This window comes from Mastomys coucha, unplaced genomic scaffold, assembly GCF_008632895.1.
Source record: "Mastomys coucha isolate ucsf_1 unplaced genomic scaffold, UCSF_Mcou_1 pScaffold9, whole genome shotgun sequence".
Lineage (NCBI taxonomy): Eukaryota > Metazoa > Chordata > Mammalia > Rodentia > Muridae > Mastomys > Mastomys coucha.
Window position 1 is genome coordinate 53,873,343 of NW_022196915.1, and position 11,476 is coordinate 53,884,818.

Genomic DNA, 11,476 nt, shown 5'->3' on the forward strand with positions numbered 1-11,476 from the left:
TTTTTTTTTTTTTGATGAGGCACAGAGCCTCAGGAGGTAAACAACCCAGCTCCGCCAGCATCTCAGCCAACCACACGTTTTCTAACAGTGCCAGCTTTAGAATCGCAACCACTGCAACCAGGACTGTCTAGCATCCTGTGGAAGTCACTACTTCCCAAGCCCTTAAACCCTGAGATGGCCTGCTCGAATGCTTCCCTATCCATCCTGTGCCAGGAAGGAGGGAGAGGGCTACTCAGTGATTGGCTAGGAAGTGGGCGGAGCCACTGCCTGACTGATTGTGTTACACCTCCAGTAGAAGTCCCGGCTGTCCGCAGGGAGGAGGAGGTGATTGCCGCAGCCCCACTGGGCGGGCTGCCCAGGGACACTCGGAAGATTGCAAGAGATTTTAATTTCTTGCTCAAGAGTCTGTGTTAGGGTCCCGACTTATCTTAGTGATTTCTGTCTGAGCTGTCTGAACCTTCCAGTGCCACCGCCCTACATGTATGGTCGTTAAAGTTAAATGGGGGGGGGGGGGAGAATTAGCTAATTAATAAATGAAGCTGTTGCTTGCAGGTCACAGTCGACGATCCTGCTGTGTCATCCGTGGAGCGCTGAGTCAGCCCTGCCTCAAACCTGAACCCAGACGACCGGGATCTGTACGAGGCTCTCTAGCTCCACCGTTTGACAGGGGAGCGCAATGAGCTTTGCGGCCTTGAAAGGGAGACACTGTATTAAGGATAAAAACTGGACTAAACCTCACCCGGTAGATCATGCGTCCCTTTCCCTTTAACTCCCTATCCTCCAGCTAAGCTAGATCCGTTTACCGGAGATCTGGATTTCTTCGGGTTGGTTGCTTTACAGAGCCCTCTGCCCTCTTGCTCCCCCAGGACTTCAGGCACGCCCTTGGCCAGAATCCAGGCGCCGCCTAGGCTCTCTCTTCACTTCCTGCCTCCTAACTCTCAAGAGGGGCGGAGCAGCTTTCTTGAAGGTAATTTGAACCTGGGCATTTTTGGTCACGATAAAGGGGAGCCTTACTGGCATTTAGTGGCGCTGATCCGCCATCCTGGACATCCTGTAGGATAGTCCCAGACCATAAAGAATTGCCTTAAGAAGTTTTCAGATATCCCTCTGGACATTTGTGTAGGTGAATGCCACGGATTAATTCTCAGAGCCAAGACCAGCCTTATTCTATTTATAAACATAAAAGACTTTCTGTAAGCCCCTCCTTTCTTTCTCCCACAGTCCTTTACCCCATTTCTTCCCACCATCCCCACCCCCTCCTTATTTTCTGCGACAGACTCTTGCTTTGTATAGTCCAGAGCTAGGTAGGACCAGCTCCATTTTATTTACAAACAAGTTTTTTGAAGGCCTTTCCTTCCTTCCTTCCTTCCTTCCTTCCTTCCTTCCTTCCTTCCTTCCTTCCTTTCTTCCTTCCTTTACACTTTTTCTATGGAGCTGACCTGACTTTCCCCATGCTGACCTGAAGCTTGTAGTTCTCCTGCCTCGGTCTCTTCCCAAGAACTGGAATTGCATTTATCACCATGGCCAATGAAGCTTTTATTACAACAAAATCTATATAATATTCCAGGCACCGTTTTAGCCATTTCTAAGTGAACGACATTAGTGGACGGCTTGCTTTAATTGCATTCAGAATGTTAAGCAACCATCGTTATTGTCAACTTCCAAATCTTTTTCCCTGACTCCAAACAGAGACGGGGTAGCCAGGAATCAGGAAGTCCCATCCTGCCTCCTGTAGCCAGGGTTTCCTTTGATCTACTTCCAGTCTCTGTGAGCTTGTGGGTTCCAGGTACTTCATTCAGGTGAGTGGATGTAGGCAGTGTTTGGCCTTTGTTTTGTTGACAGCTTGTAGGAAAGTGGCCACTGCTGTAGATACAGAGTCCCATGCCTGCTGTTTGAGTCATAAGACAATACAAATGCATCAGGCAGCGCTTATAACTGTCTCAAGCAACATGGCTGCTTGTATCTGACACAGGGTGTTTTGTAACATAACTGTGTCCAAATATTCACCTATCCGAATATATATTATTTTGTGTGTTCTTATTTACATTTTTATACTAAAACTTATATGTAGGTAGCACACTGATTTAATTTTAGTAGAGGTACATTACAAAACAGTACAGAAAGAGACACAGGGTGTGGTGGGGCTGAAATTTCCAAACAACCAGTCCTGAGGCCTGCGGGATATCTCTGGAAATGAAATACTGTTAACTTCGTACAAATACTACCTTGTCATGGTTAGCCCACGTTCCTCATGCAGTAAGTCTTCAAACTGTTGCTTCTGTTCACTTTTGGTCACTCTCTGCTTACTGTGGCCTGGGAAGTACAGCCAGTCAGGGCGCTTTTATTTTTGCCTTGTCAGTGTTGGGCACTGCCGTTACTACCATTCCTGGCTTACAATAGGCACAGGCATTATAAAGAAGTGACAGGGAGACTTTATTTTTTTAATATTTAATTTTCTTTTAAAAGATGTGTGTGTGGGGGGCTGGAATTGGAACTGAAATTATGGTAGTTGTGAGCTGTAATGTGAATGCTGAAAAATTGAACTTGGGTCCTCTGCAAGAGCAGCGTGTGCTTGCTCCTAACCACTGTGCTGTCTCTCCAGCCTGAGAAAAGATCCTTTCTAGGCTCAGAATTAAAGCCAGCCAGCCAAGCAATGTATACACGCACATTCGTGAATTGAAATGGTTTTCTACTGTTTGCCTGCTGAGCACTGTCTCCTCCTGAGGACTGCAGGCGCATCCTTGCAGTGCCCCCCGCTGAACTCAGGGCTTGGCAAATGCTTGGCACATGCTCTGTGTCAAACTGAACTCCCAGACCTTAAAGCTGCTTTTTCAGCATCCAGTGAAATAAGGGATCCCAGTGCAAGGCCCCTGCAATTTCACACATGGGAATCCGGAACCACACTGTGTTTATCTTCTTACTTCCCACTGAAATTTATCTGCTTGGAAACACTCAAATATTGATTTTTTTTTTTTTGCATAAAAAGGCAGGAAGTATTACACACATTGTTTTCTAACCAGCCACCTCTTTATTATTCCTGCTTCCTTGGCCTCAGAGTCTTTCTTCAGAGTGTATGATGCCACACATCTTTAAATGAGCTCCAATTTGCCAGGTGGTGATGATGCATGCCCTTAATCCCAGCACTTGGGAGGCAGAGGATGGTGGATCTCCTAGTTTGAGGCCAGCCTGGTTTACAGAGCAAGTTCTAGGACAGCCAGGGCTACACAGAGGAGCTCTCTCTTGAAAAACAAACAAACAAACAAACAAACAAACAAAGTTCCCATCTGGTTGCTAAAATCAAGCGCCATTTCTTGACTTTACAGTGGTGTGATGAGCTTTCCATGCAACCATTTATTTATTTATTTTTTCTATTTCTGTAGAATGTTCCATAGGTTATGTGAAATGTTCAACCCTTTGTTGGAAATGGGGCTTTGTGTGAAAGGACCTGGCACGCCTGAAGGACAATGCAAGCTTTCTGAGAACGGATGCAGTAGACTCGCTGTAGTTTGGAGCTAGACTATTTCTGAGAGACACTGTTGAAGCTTGGTTCCTAACCTGTGGCATTACCAGTAGGTAGTGAACTGATTTGTAGGAAGAGCCTAATGGAAGGAAGTTAGATCACTGAAGACGAGGACACTGGGACCTAAGAGCTCTTCCTGGGTCTTTGTTTCTGAGCTGTGATGAGATAAACAGTTCCTGTAGTATGCCACCGCAGGCCCAAAGCAAGAGAACCAAGCAACACAGCCCCAAACCTCTGAAACCGTGAGAGAAGCAAACCTCTTCTTTCTTTAAATGCTGGTTATCCTTTTTCCCTTCCTTCTTTCTTCCCTCCCTCCCTCCCTTCCTTTCTCCCTTCTGTTAGGCCCTTGCTATGGAGTTCTTGCCGTATAGCTATTATGTTGGGCCAGGATGAGGTGTTTAGTGGTGCGATGGTTCAAATGAGAATGCCTCCTGCCCCCAGTTCCTATATTTGAATGGTTAGTCTCCAGTTCGTGGGACTGTTTGAGAAGGATCAGGAGGTGTGGCCATGTTGGAAGAAGTGTGTCGCTGCGGGCAGGCTTGAAGGCCATGCCATTCGTGGTTAGAGCTCTCTCTCCCTGCCTTGTGGTTGTTGCCACAAAAATCTAAGTTCTCAACTACTGTTACAACACTATGCCTGCTTGCCTGATGGCCGAGCTCTTCACTTTGAAGATCAGTGACACACCGTCTGAAATTGTAAGCCCCCAGTAAACTTTGTTCTGTAAGTTTCCTTGCTCATGATGCCTCTTCACAGCAATAGACAAATAACTAGGACAGAAAATGTGACAGACCTGACTACATTGAGGAATGTGGAAGACTGGGACCTTGGATTAGGAAAGTGTCTATGTGAAGTCTCCATATAAACTACGAAGGCCCATAGCGAGAAGGATCAGTGGAGTATATTAGCAACTGTGTTAGAGACCATTCTGCAATATTTTGGCTGTCTTCTGTCCTTAATTAAGATTTGTCTGATGCTAAATTGAAAAATAATGGACTACGTTCTTTGGTGGAGGTTTTTAAGACAACCTAATATTGACTCTGTCACATGGTTGGTAGTCACTCTTATGCAGGTCTGCAATGAAAAAGAGCAGGTATAATAAAAGACATGCAAAATGTACAGTTTGAGGAGAAAGCGGCCCTCAGGAAATGTAATGTTGGAGCCAAAGCTTGTGCTGAAAGAAATAAATGATTAAGGAGAGCCCCGATCTGTATTAAAATAAAGGGAGAGCAGCTTCAGGGCAAGACCCCACCCAGGCAATCTTTCAACCCGTAAAAAGAAAAGGCCTGAGGGATTTGCTGCTTCTACCAAGACAAAGGACATGAAAGCTGCTGCAAATGTAACTCCAGGGGTCAGGTCCACCTCGCTCAGCAGCAGAGCTTCTTAACAGTGTTGCCCATGTGGCCCCGGCTTTAGAGTCATGACGAACACAGAAGAGGGGTCATAGAACTTCCTTCATGGCTAGGGAAAGCCACAGAGGCCAGGGATATGTCAGGGAAGTCCCTGCATGGAGACCCTGAAAGGCCATTGCATGAAGCGCTGAGAAAGTGAGGCCTGGATTGTGTCAAAGACCCCAAGGTGTTGGAGATGCCAGCGCCGTGGGATACCTGCCAAGGAGAGCCGCACACAGGAAGTAGAACCAACCCAAGAGAAAAACGTATTGCAGTCAGAAAAGCTTGCAAGGGTGGAGCTAGCCGAGCCCTTCGACCGCAGACATGGAGCTGCAGGAACTGGACTTTGCCCTGCTGGATTTTAGTCTTGCCTTTGTCCAGCATTTCCTCACTATGGTATGCCGGAAATATGCAATTTGCTTTCTGATTTTTAACAAGGAATTACAGTTAGATGTGGGATGGTCTTGAGTCTCAGAAGAGACTTTGGACTTGTAAACAGCCTGGAGACTAATAGACCATGGAGACTTTTGAAATGGACTGAGTGCGTTTTGCATTATGATATGGCTATGAGTCTATGGGGTCAGGGCATAGAATGTAGTGGCTTGAAAGAGAATAACTCTCATGGGCTTGTAGATTTTGAATACTGTGTTGGTGGAGCTGTTTGGCAAGGGTTAGAAGGTGTGTCCTTGTTGAGGAGGTGTGTCATGGGGGGCAGGACTTGAAGTTTCAAAACTCGGGCCCTTCCTGGTGCACCCTCTGCATCTTGCTTTTGAGTCGAGATGTGAGCTCTTCCTGCTTCTGCAGCTCGGCCCCACCACCATGGATTCTAATCCTCTGAGACTGTATGCCCGATGAAACATGCTCTGTTATGAGCTGCCTTGGCCATGACATTTTTATCACCACAATTGAAAATGACTAATACAGAGGGAAACCGATTTGGCTGGCTGGTTTTGCATCAACTTGACACACTGGCTCTTCAGATGAGAAAATGCCTTTATTATATAGGATCTGGCTGTAGGCAAGCCTGTAGGACATTTTCTTAATGGGTGATCAATGGAGAAGAGCCCAGCCCATTGTGAGTGGGACCCCCTTGGTGGGTGGTCCTGGGTCCTATTAGAAAGCAGGCTGAGCCAGCCATGGGGAACAATCCAGTAAGCAACACTCTTGTATGGCCTCTGCTTAGGTTCCTGCCTACAGTGTCCTGTCCTGACTTCTTTCAGTAATGAATTATGATGTGGAAGTGTAAACTGTCGCGACCGGTCTCGCCCGCAAGAACGATGCGGCAACAGGATTCTTCTCAGCAGCACTTTATTGGAGCTCCTCTTGAAGTTTGAAGCGAAGGACCTAGATACCCTGGAGCTGCTGGCTTATATAGCCGAGCGAGACTGTCTGATTGGTGCACCATGCAGACACCTCATTAACCTACCCCCGCGGGAGGGGGGCGAGCAAACGTGTTACTGTCTGATTAGTCTAGTGCAAGCACCTTATTAGCATATCCCCATCGGGAGGGGGAGAGCCGAGAGACGTGTCACTGTTACCGCGCGCCTGCGCCAAGCAGCTGTCCGTGGTACTGAGGTGAAGTTTGGCGCCATTTTGGATAAACCCTGGCCAGCGGCCAACAGTAAACCAAGTAACCCCTTTCCTCCTCAGCTTGCTTTTTTCCCCCATGGTGTTTCCTCACAGCTATTGTGAGGTTACCTGGGCACGTATCCCACAACAGTCCTCCTCAGAGATGGCCACAGGCCACTCTAATCTGAGCAATCTTTCAGCTGAGGCTCCATTCTCAGGAGACTCTAGGCCATGTCAAGCCAACAGTAAAAGCTATCAAGGCCAAAGAGGGACTTACTTTTCCTCTTCTAGAGTCATATCTTGCAGCCCTCCCCCTCAACCTTCAGCAGTTACTAATGAGTCTCAAAGTCATGATCTTTCTGTTGCTACCTTCCAAATGCTGAGGTCACAGGCATGTGCCACTATGCGTGGTTTATGTGGCATTTGAACCTCTGGCTTTGCACATGCAAGCATTCTTCTATGCTATAGCTCCAGTCCTTGTTTTCTCAGTATATGATTTTGTCATTTTAAGAAAATCACATATAGAATGTACTGATTTTTATCTGGTTCTCTAATTACAGTAATCAAGCCGATGTTCTGGCTTGGGGAGCCAGGCCAGTTGTTGTAGCTGCTTCTGGTTTAGCAAGAAACATGTGTCATTGGTGGGGTGGGGCTGTTTGTCACTTGCAATGACTGTGGCTGTGTTCACAGTTCATCTCATTGGCCATGCCTTGTTCCTTAGACATCCACTTAAAAACATCTAAGAGATTAAGACAGAGTTATTTTACCCTAAAAAGTTTTCTGACAGTTTTGCCGTGTAAGTTTTGCCTAGTCTGATGCTAGTGAGGATACAATTCTACGCAAGTTCCTGGGAGATGGAGAGAAAAGGCAAATGGTATACTAAGCTCTTTTTAAAAGAACATCAGTGAATGTGGCAGAAAGTTAGGCAGAGCTTGTTTATCACAGCCTACGAATGTTTGGCTAAAATGGTTAGTAGTGATAAAGTTTTTGTGATGGTTTGTATATACTCGGCCCAGGGAGTGGCACTATTAAGAAGTGTGGCCTTGTTGGAGTAGGTGTGTCACTGTAGGTGTGGGCTTTAAGACCCTCATCTTAGCTGCCTGGAAGTCAGTCTTCTGCTAGCAGTCTTCAGATGAAGATGTTAAACTCTCAGCTCTGTCTATACCATGCGTGCCTGGATACTGCCATACTCTCACCTTGATGATAATGGACTGAACCTCTGAACCTATATTAAAAATGTTGTCCTTATAAGAGCTGCCTTGGTCATGGTGTCTGTTCATAGCAGTAATACCCTAACCAAGGCAGTTTTGTTTAAATTAATTAGTTTATTTATTTATTTATTGTATATGTATGTGTCTGGTTGTCTGTAAAATATGTGCATACAGTGTCCAGAGGCCAGATGGGGGAATCAGATCCTGGGACCTGGAGTTACAGACAGCCATGAGCTACCATCTGGGTGCTGGAAACCCAGCCTGGACTCTCTGCAAGGAGCAGTCAGTGCTTTTAACCTCTGAGCCGTCTCTTCATCCCCAGAGTTATACTTGAAACATTCTTAAATCCTCAGATGAAACTTTCTGCTATGGAAAACCTTTCAACCAGAAAAATAAAGGTGTTGTAGATTTCAGAAAACATAGCATCTTTTACCCCTAGATGATACATTCGTCACCTCATTTGTCGCTTTTCCCTGGGGTTGTCTATTCCTTGGGAGTTGCCATGAATGAACATTTTAAACATGATTAGGGCCAAACAATTCTAGAGGAAACAAATGTAACCCAAAGTTTTCTGCCTTAGGTGGACATCATGGCTCCCAAACACAGAAGTAAAATTCCACTGGAGTGTAGGGCCTCTTCAGTTCCTTAGAGATTGTGGATCTGCTGAAGACCAGCTGCAGGTAGAGTTGATGAAGTTTCTGCACTAGTTGCCTTTCTCCTAGTTGTGCGGACATACCTGGCAAGAAGTAATTAAGGAAAGAAAAGCTAAGCTGGGTAGTGGTGGAGCACGCCTTGGGAAGCAGAGGCAGGCGGATTTCTTGAGTTTGAGGCCAACCTGGTCTACAGAGTGAGTTCCAGGACAGCCAGGGCTATACAGAGAAACCCTGTCTCGGGGGTAGGGGGGGAAGCAAGGAAAGAAAAGCTTAATTCTGATTTACAGATCAAGAAGATACATTGTAATTATTGTAGGAGAACTTACTGTGGTAGGAGGGGGAGACTGGCTAGTCCCATGGCATCCAGAGTCAGGAGCCCAGAACGAACAGGAAGAAACTTCAAATCTCCCTTGCACAGTGACCCACTGTTTCTTGTGAAATACTATTCCCTAGAAGGTTCTCAACCTAATACAGTTCTTCATGTTCTAGTGACCCCCCCAACCATAAAATTATTTTTGTTGCTACATTGTAACAATAATTTTGCTACTGTAATGAATCATAATCTAAATAACTGTGTTTTCTGGTAGTCTTAGGAGACCCCTGTGAAAGGATCATTTGACCCCTAAAGGGATCATGACCCACAGGTTGAGAATTGCTGCTCTATATGTTCCACAATCCTTTCAAACAACACGAGAGCCAGATCTAGAGAGTCTGGGCAAAGGTACTACCGGCCAGTCTTTCATAAAGACTCGCCCACTATTGGCTGTGTGGCTTAGACCCTCCCACCATTGGCTTAGACCTGTGTAAAGTGTTCCATAGCTAACTGAAAGTCTGGTGAGGTAGGAGGGGTCAGGAATCTTGACTGCTGACTTGTCTGGAGAGCGAAGTGCCACTCAACGAAGGCAGGGCTAAAGTGGAAGAGGATGCTACACAGTTAGCTGGCAGTATTCTGCTGTCCTCCCTTCTCATCTCTTCCCTTTTGAGATCCGAGGAAAAGATGTTTGCGGTTGACAGAAAACAATGGGGAGTCCTTTACAGGCATCTCTGAGTACACCTGACAATTTTCAAATCTCGACTGCTCCTGTGTGACTTCTCCTGACTTCCTGAGGAGGCTGCAACTCATTCATTTCTGCTACATGTTTGAGCTTCTATGTGACTGAGAAGACTCAAGAAAGGGCAATTATTCCTCCCATTCTTGCCTGAAGTTCGCTTATGTTCTGTAAAACCATCTTACTTGGCTCATGCAGATCTATTAATATGCAAGCAACATTTTGATTCTTGTTGTTGCTAATTTTAATAGGCTACCATTGGAGCCAGCAAACGTTTCCTAGAAAGGAGCACAGAGTAGTATTTTAGGCTTTGTGGGACACATGGTCTCTGTTAGAAATACTCCATCTTGATCATGGCATGCAGAAGAAGCCACGGATGCTATAACAGGCTTGTGCCTGGCCATGCTCCAATACAGCTTTATTTATAGACACCACATTTGAATTTTATATAATTTGCACATGTCACAAAATTTTCTTTCAATGCACTCCTCTCTTCAGCCATTTAAAAAATTGAAAACCATCTTCAACTTGCAGAATGACCAAGAACAGTAAGTGGTCTGAATTTGACCCATCTGCCATTCTCTGGGCTAATACTTTGTGTGAAAACCTAATATATTTTATTATACCTCTACAGTTTTAAAAATCAAATTCAAGATAGTATTTTGAAGGGGAGGGGAATCTAAAAAAGTCCATTGCATTCAGCAAGTTGTGAATTCCTACAATCCCTTCACTTGGGAGGCAAAGGCTGGAGGGAGGATCATAGATTTAAGGTCTCAGCTACACTCTGAATTCAAAGTAGCCAGGATTATGTAAGACTCTATCAAAACAAACAGGGGCTGGAGATGTGGGTCCATGGTTAAGAGCATGTTCTGCTCTTCCAGAGAACCCACACAGGCTGTAACTCCAGCCCTAGGCCTCAGAAAGCACTGCATAAAGGAACCCTCACCCATATAATATAAAATTGAAAAAAAAAAAAAACTTCAAAATATATTGCTAGTTTTGGTCAACCTGAATATTTGATAAAAACACAAAGCAGATAGTACTGGCTTTGAAAAATGTTACCTCTGCCAATGGTGATGTTAGAACATTGTATTTTGATGAGGAAGGATGAGCTCACCGTGGTCCTTGTTGACACATGAGGCCAGTGAGAATTGCTGACCTTCACCAGTGGCTGCCCTGGGTTGTTTGTAAATGTTATTTAACTGCTTATGCTGTTGTTTGTGATGTGAAGTGTGTGTGTGTGTGTGTGTGTGTGTGTGAAGCCAGAAGATAACTTTTGAGAGTCTCTTCTCTCTTTCCATCATGTTGAGTCCTGGGGATTGAATTCAGTTTATGAGTGCCTTTACCTACTGAGTCATCTCTTATGCACCAATTGAAATGAAATGAAAAAAATCTATCTATCTATCTATCATCTATCTATCTATCTATCTATCTATCTATCTATCTATCTATCTATCTATCATCTATCTATCTATCTACCTACCTACCTACCTACCTACCTATCTACCTACCTACCTACCTATCTATCTATCCATCATCTATCTATCATCTATCTGTCTGTCTGTCTATTTATCATGTATCAGCACTTTCCTACCTACTTAAAACCTTAGCTCTGCTTATTCTGACCACAAACACACTTAAACACATGTGTAAAAAGCTAGTAAGAATGTCTGAATGAAATAAAGCCATGCGATACTTTTAACAGCACAGTACCGAGGAACTCATTAGTGGTCTCTCTGCAGGAACCAGATAACATTACTGAGTCGTATCAGCCACAAAGTAGATTTTCTCTGGCCACTGTGCAGGGAACACATTCATCAGTGGAAGTAGGTAGTGAAATGAAATGTCAAACATTTTCAGATTCTGTCTGTCCTGCATCTAGGGTGTCAGTGACCCCAGTGACCCAGGAGATGCTCACATGGAAACCAGGAAGGGCTCATTCAGGAGACGATAGCAGGATGCATCCTGCAACCTGGGCTTGGGCCACTCAGTGTGTTTGTTAGTTTAGATAGCAGCCTTCAGACTGGAGGAATGAACTTGGAGGCTCCAGCTTCATATGGCACACACACACACACACACACACACA

General features: G+C 45.0%; 1 long non-coding RNA gene across 1 annotated transcript in view; it reads left to right on the forward strand.

The window, feature by feature from the left end:
* The first annotated feature begins 510 nt into the window (after window positions 1-510).
* LOC116084856 overlaps window positions 511-11,476 on the forward strand; it is an 11,677-nt gene continuing 711 nt past the window's right edge. The window contains exons 1-2 of the long non-coding RNA XR_004116292.1: window positions 511-967; window positions 8,269-8,368. This is a non-coding gene — a long non-coding RNA (uncharacterized LOC116084856). The remainder of the gene's footprint in view (window positions 968-8,268; window positions 8,369-11,476) is intronic.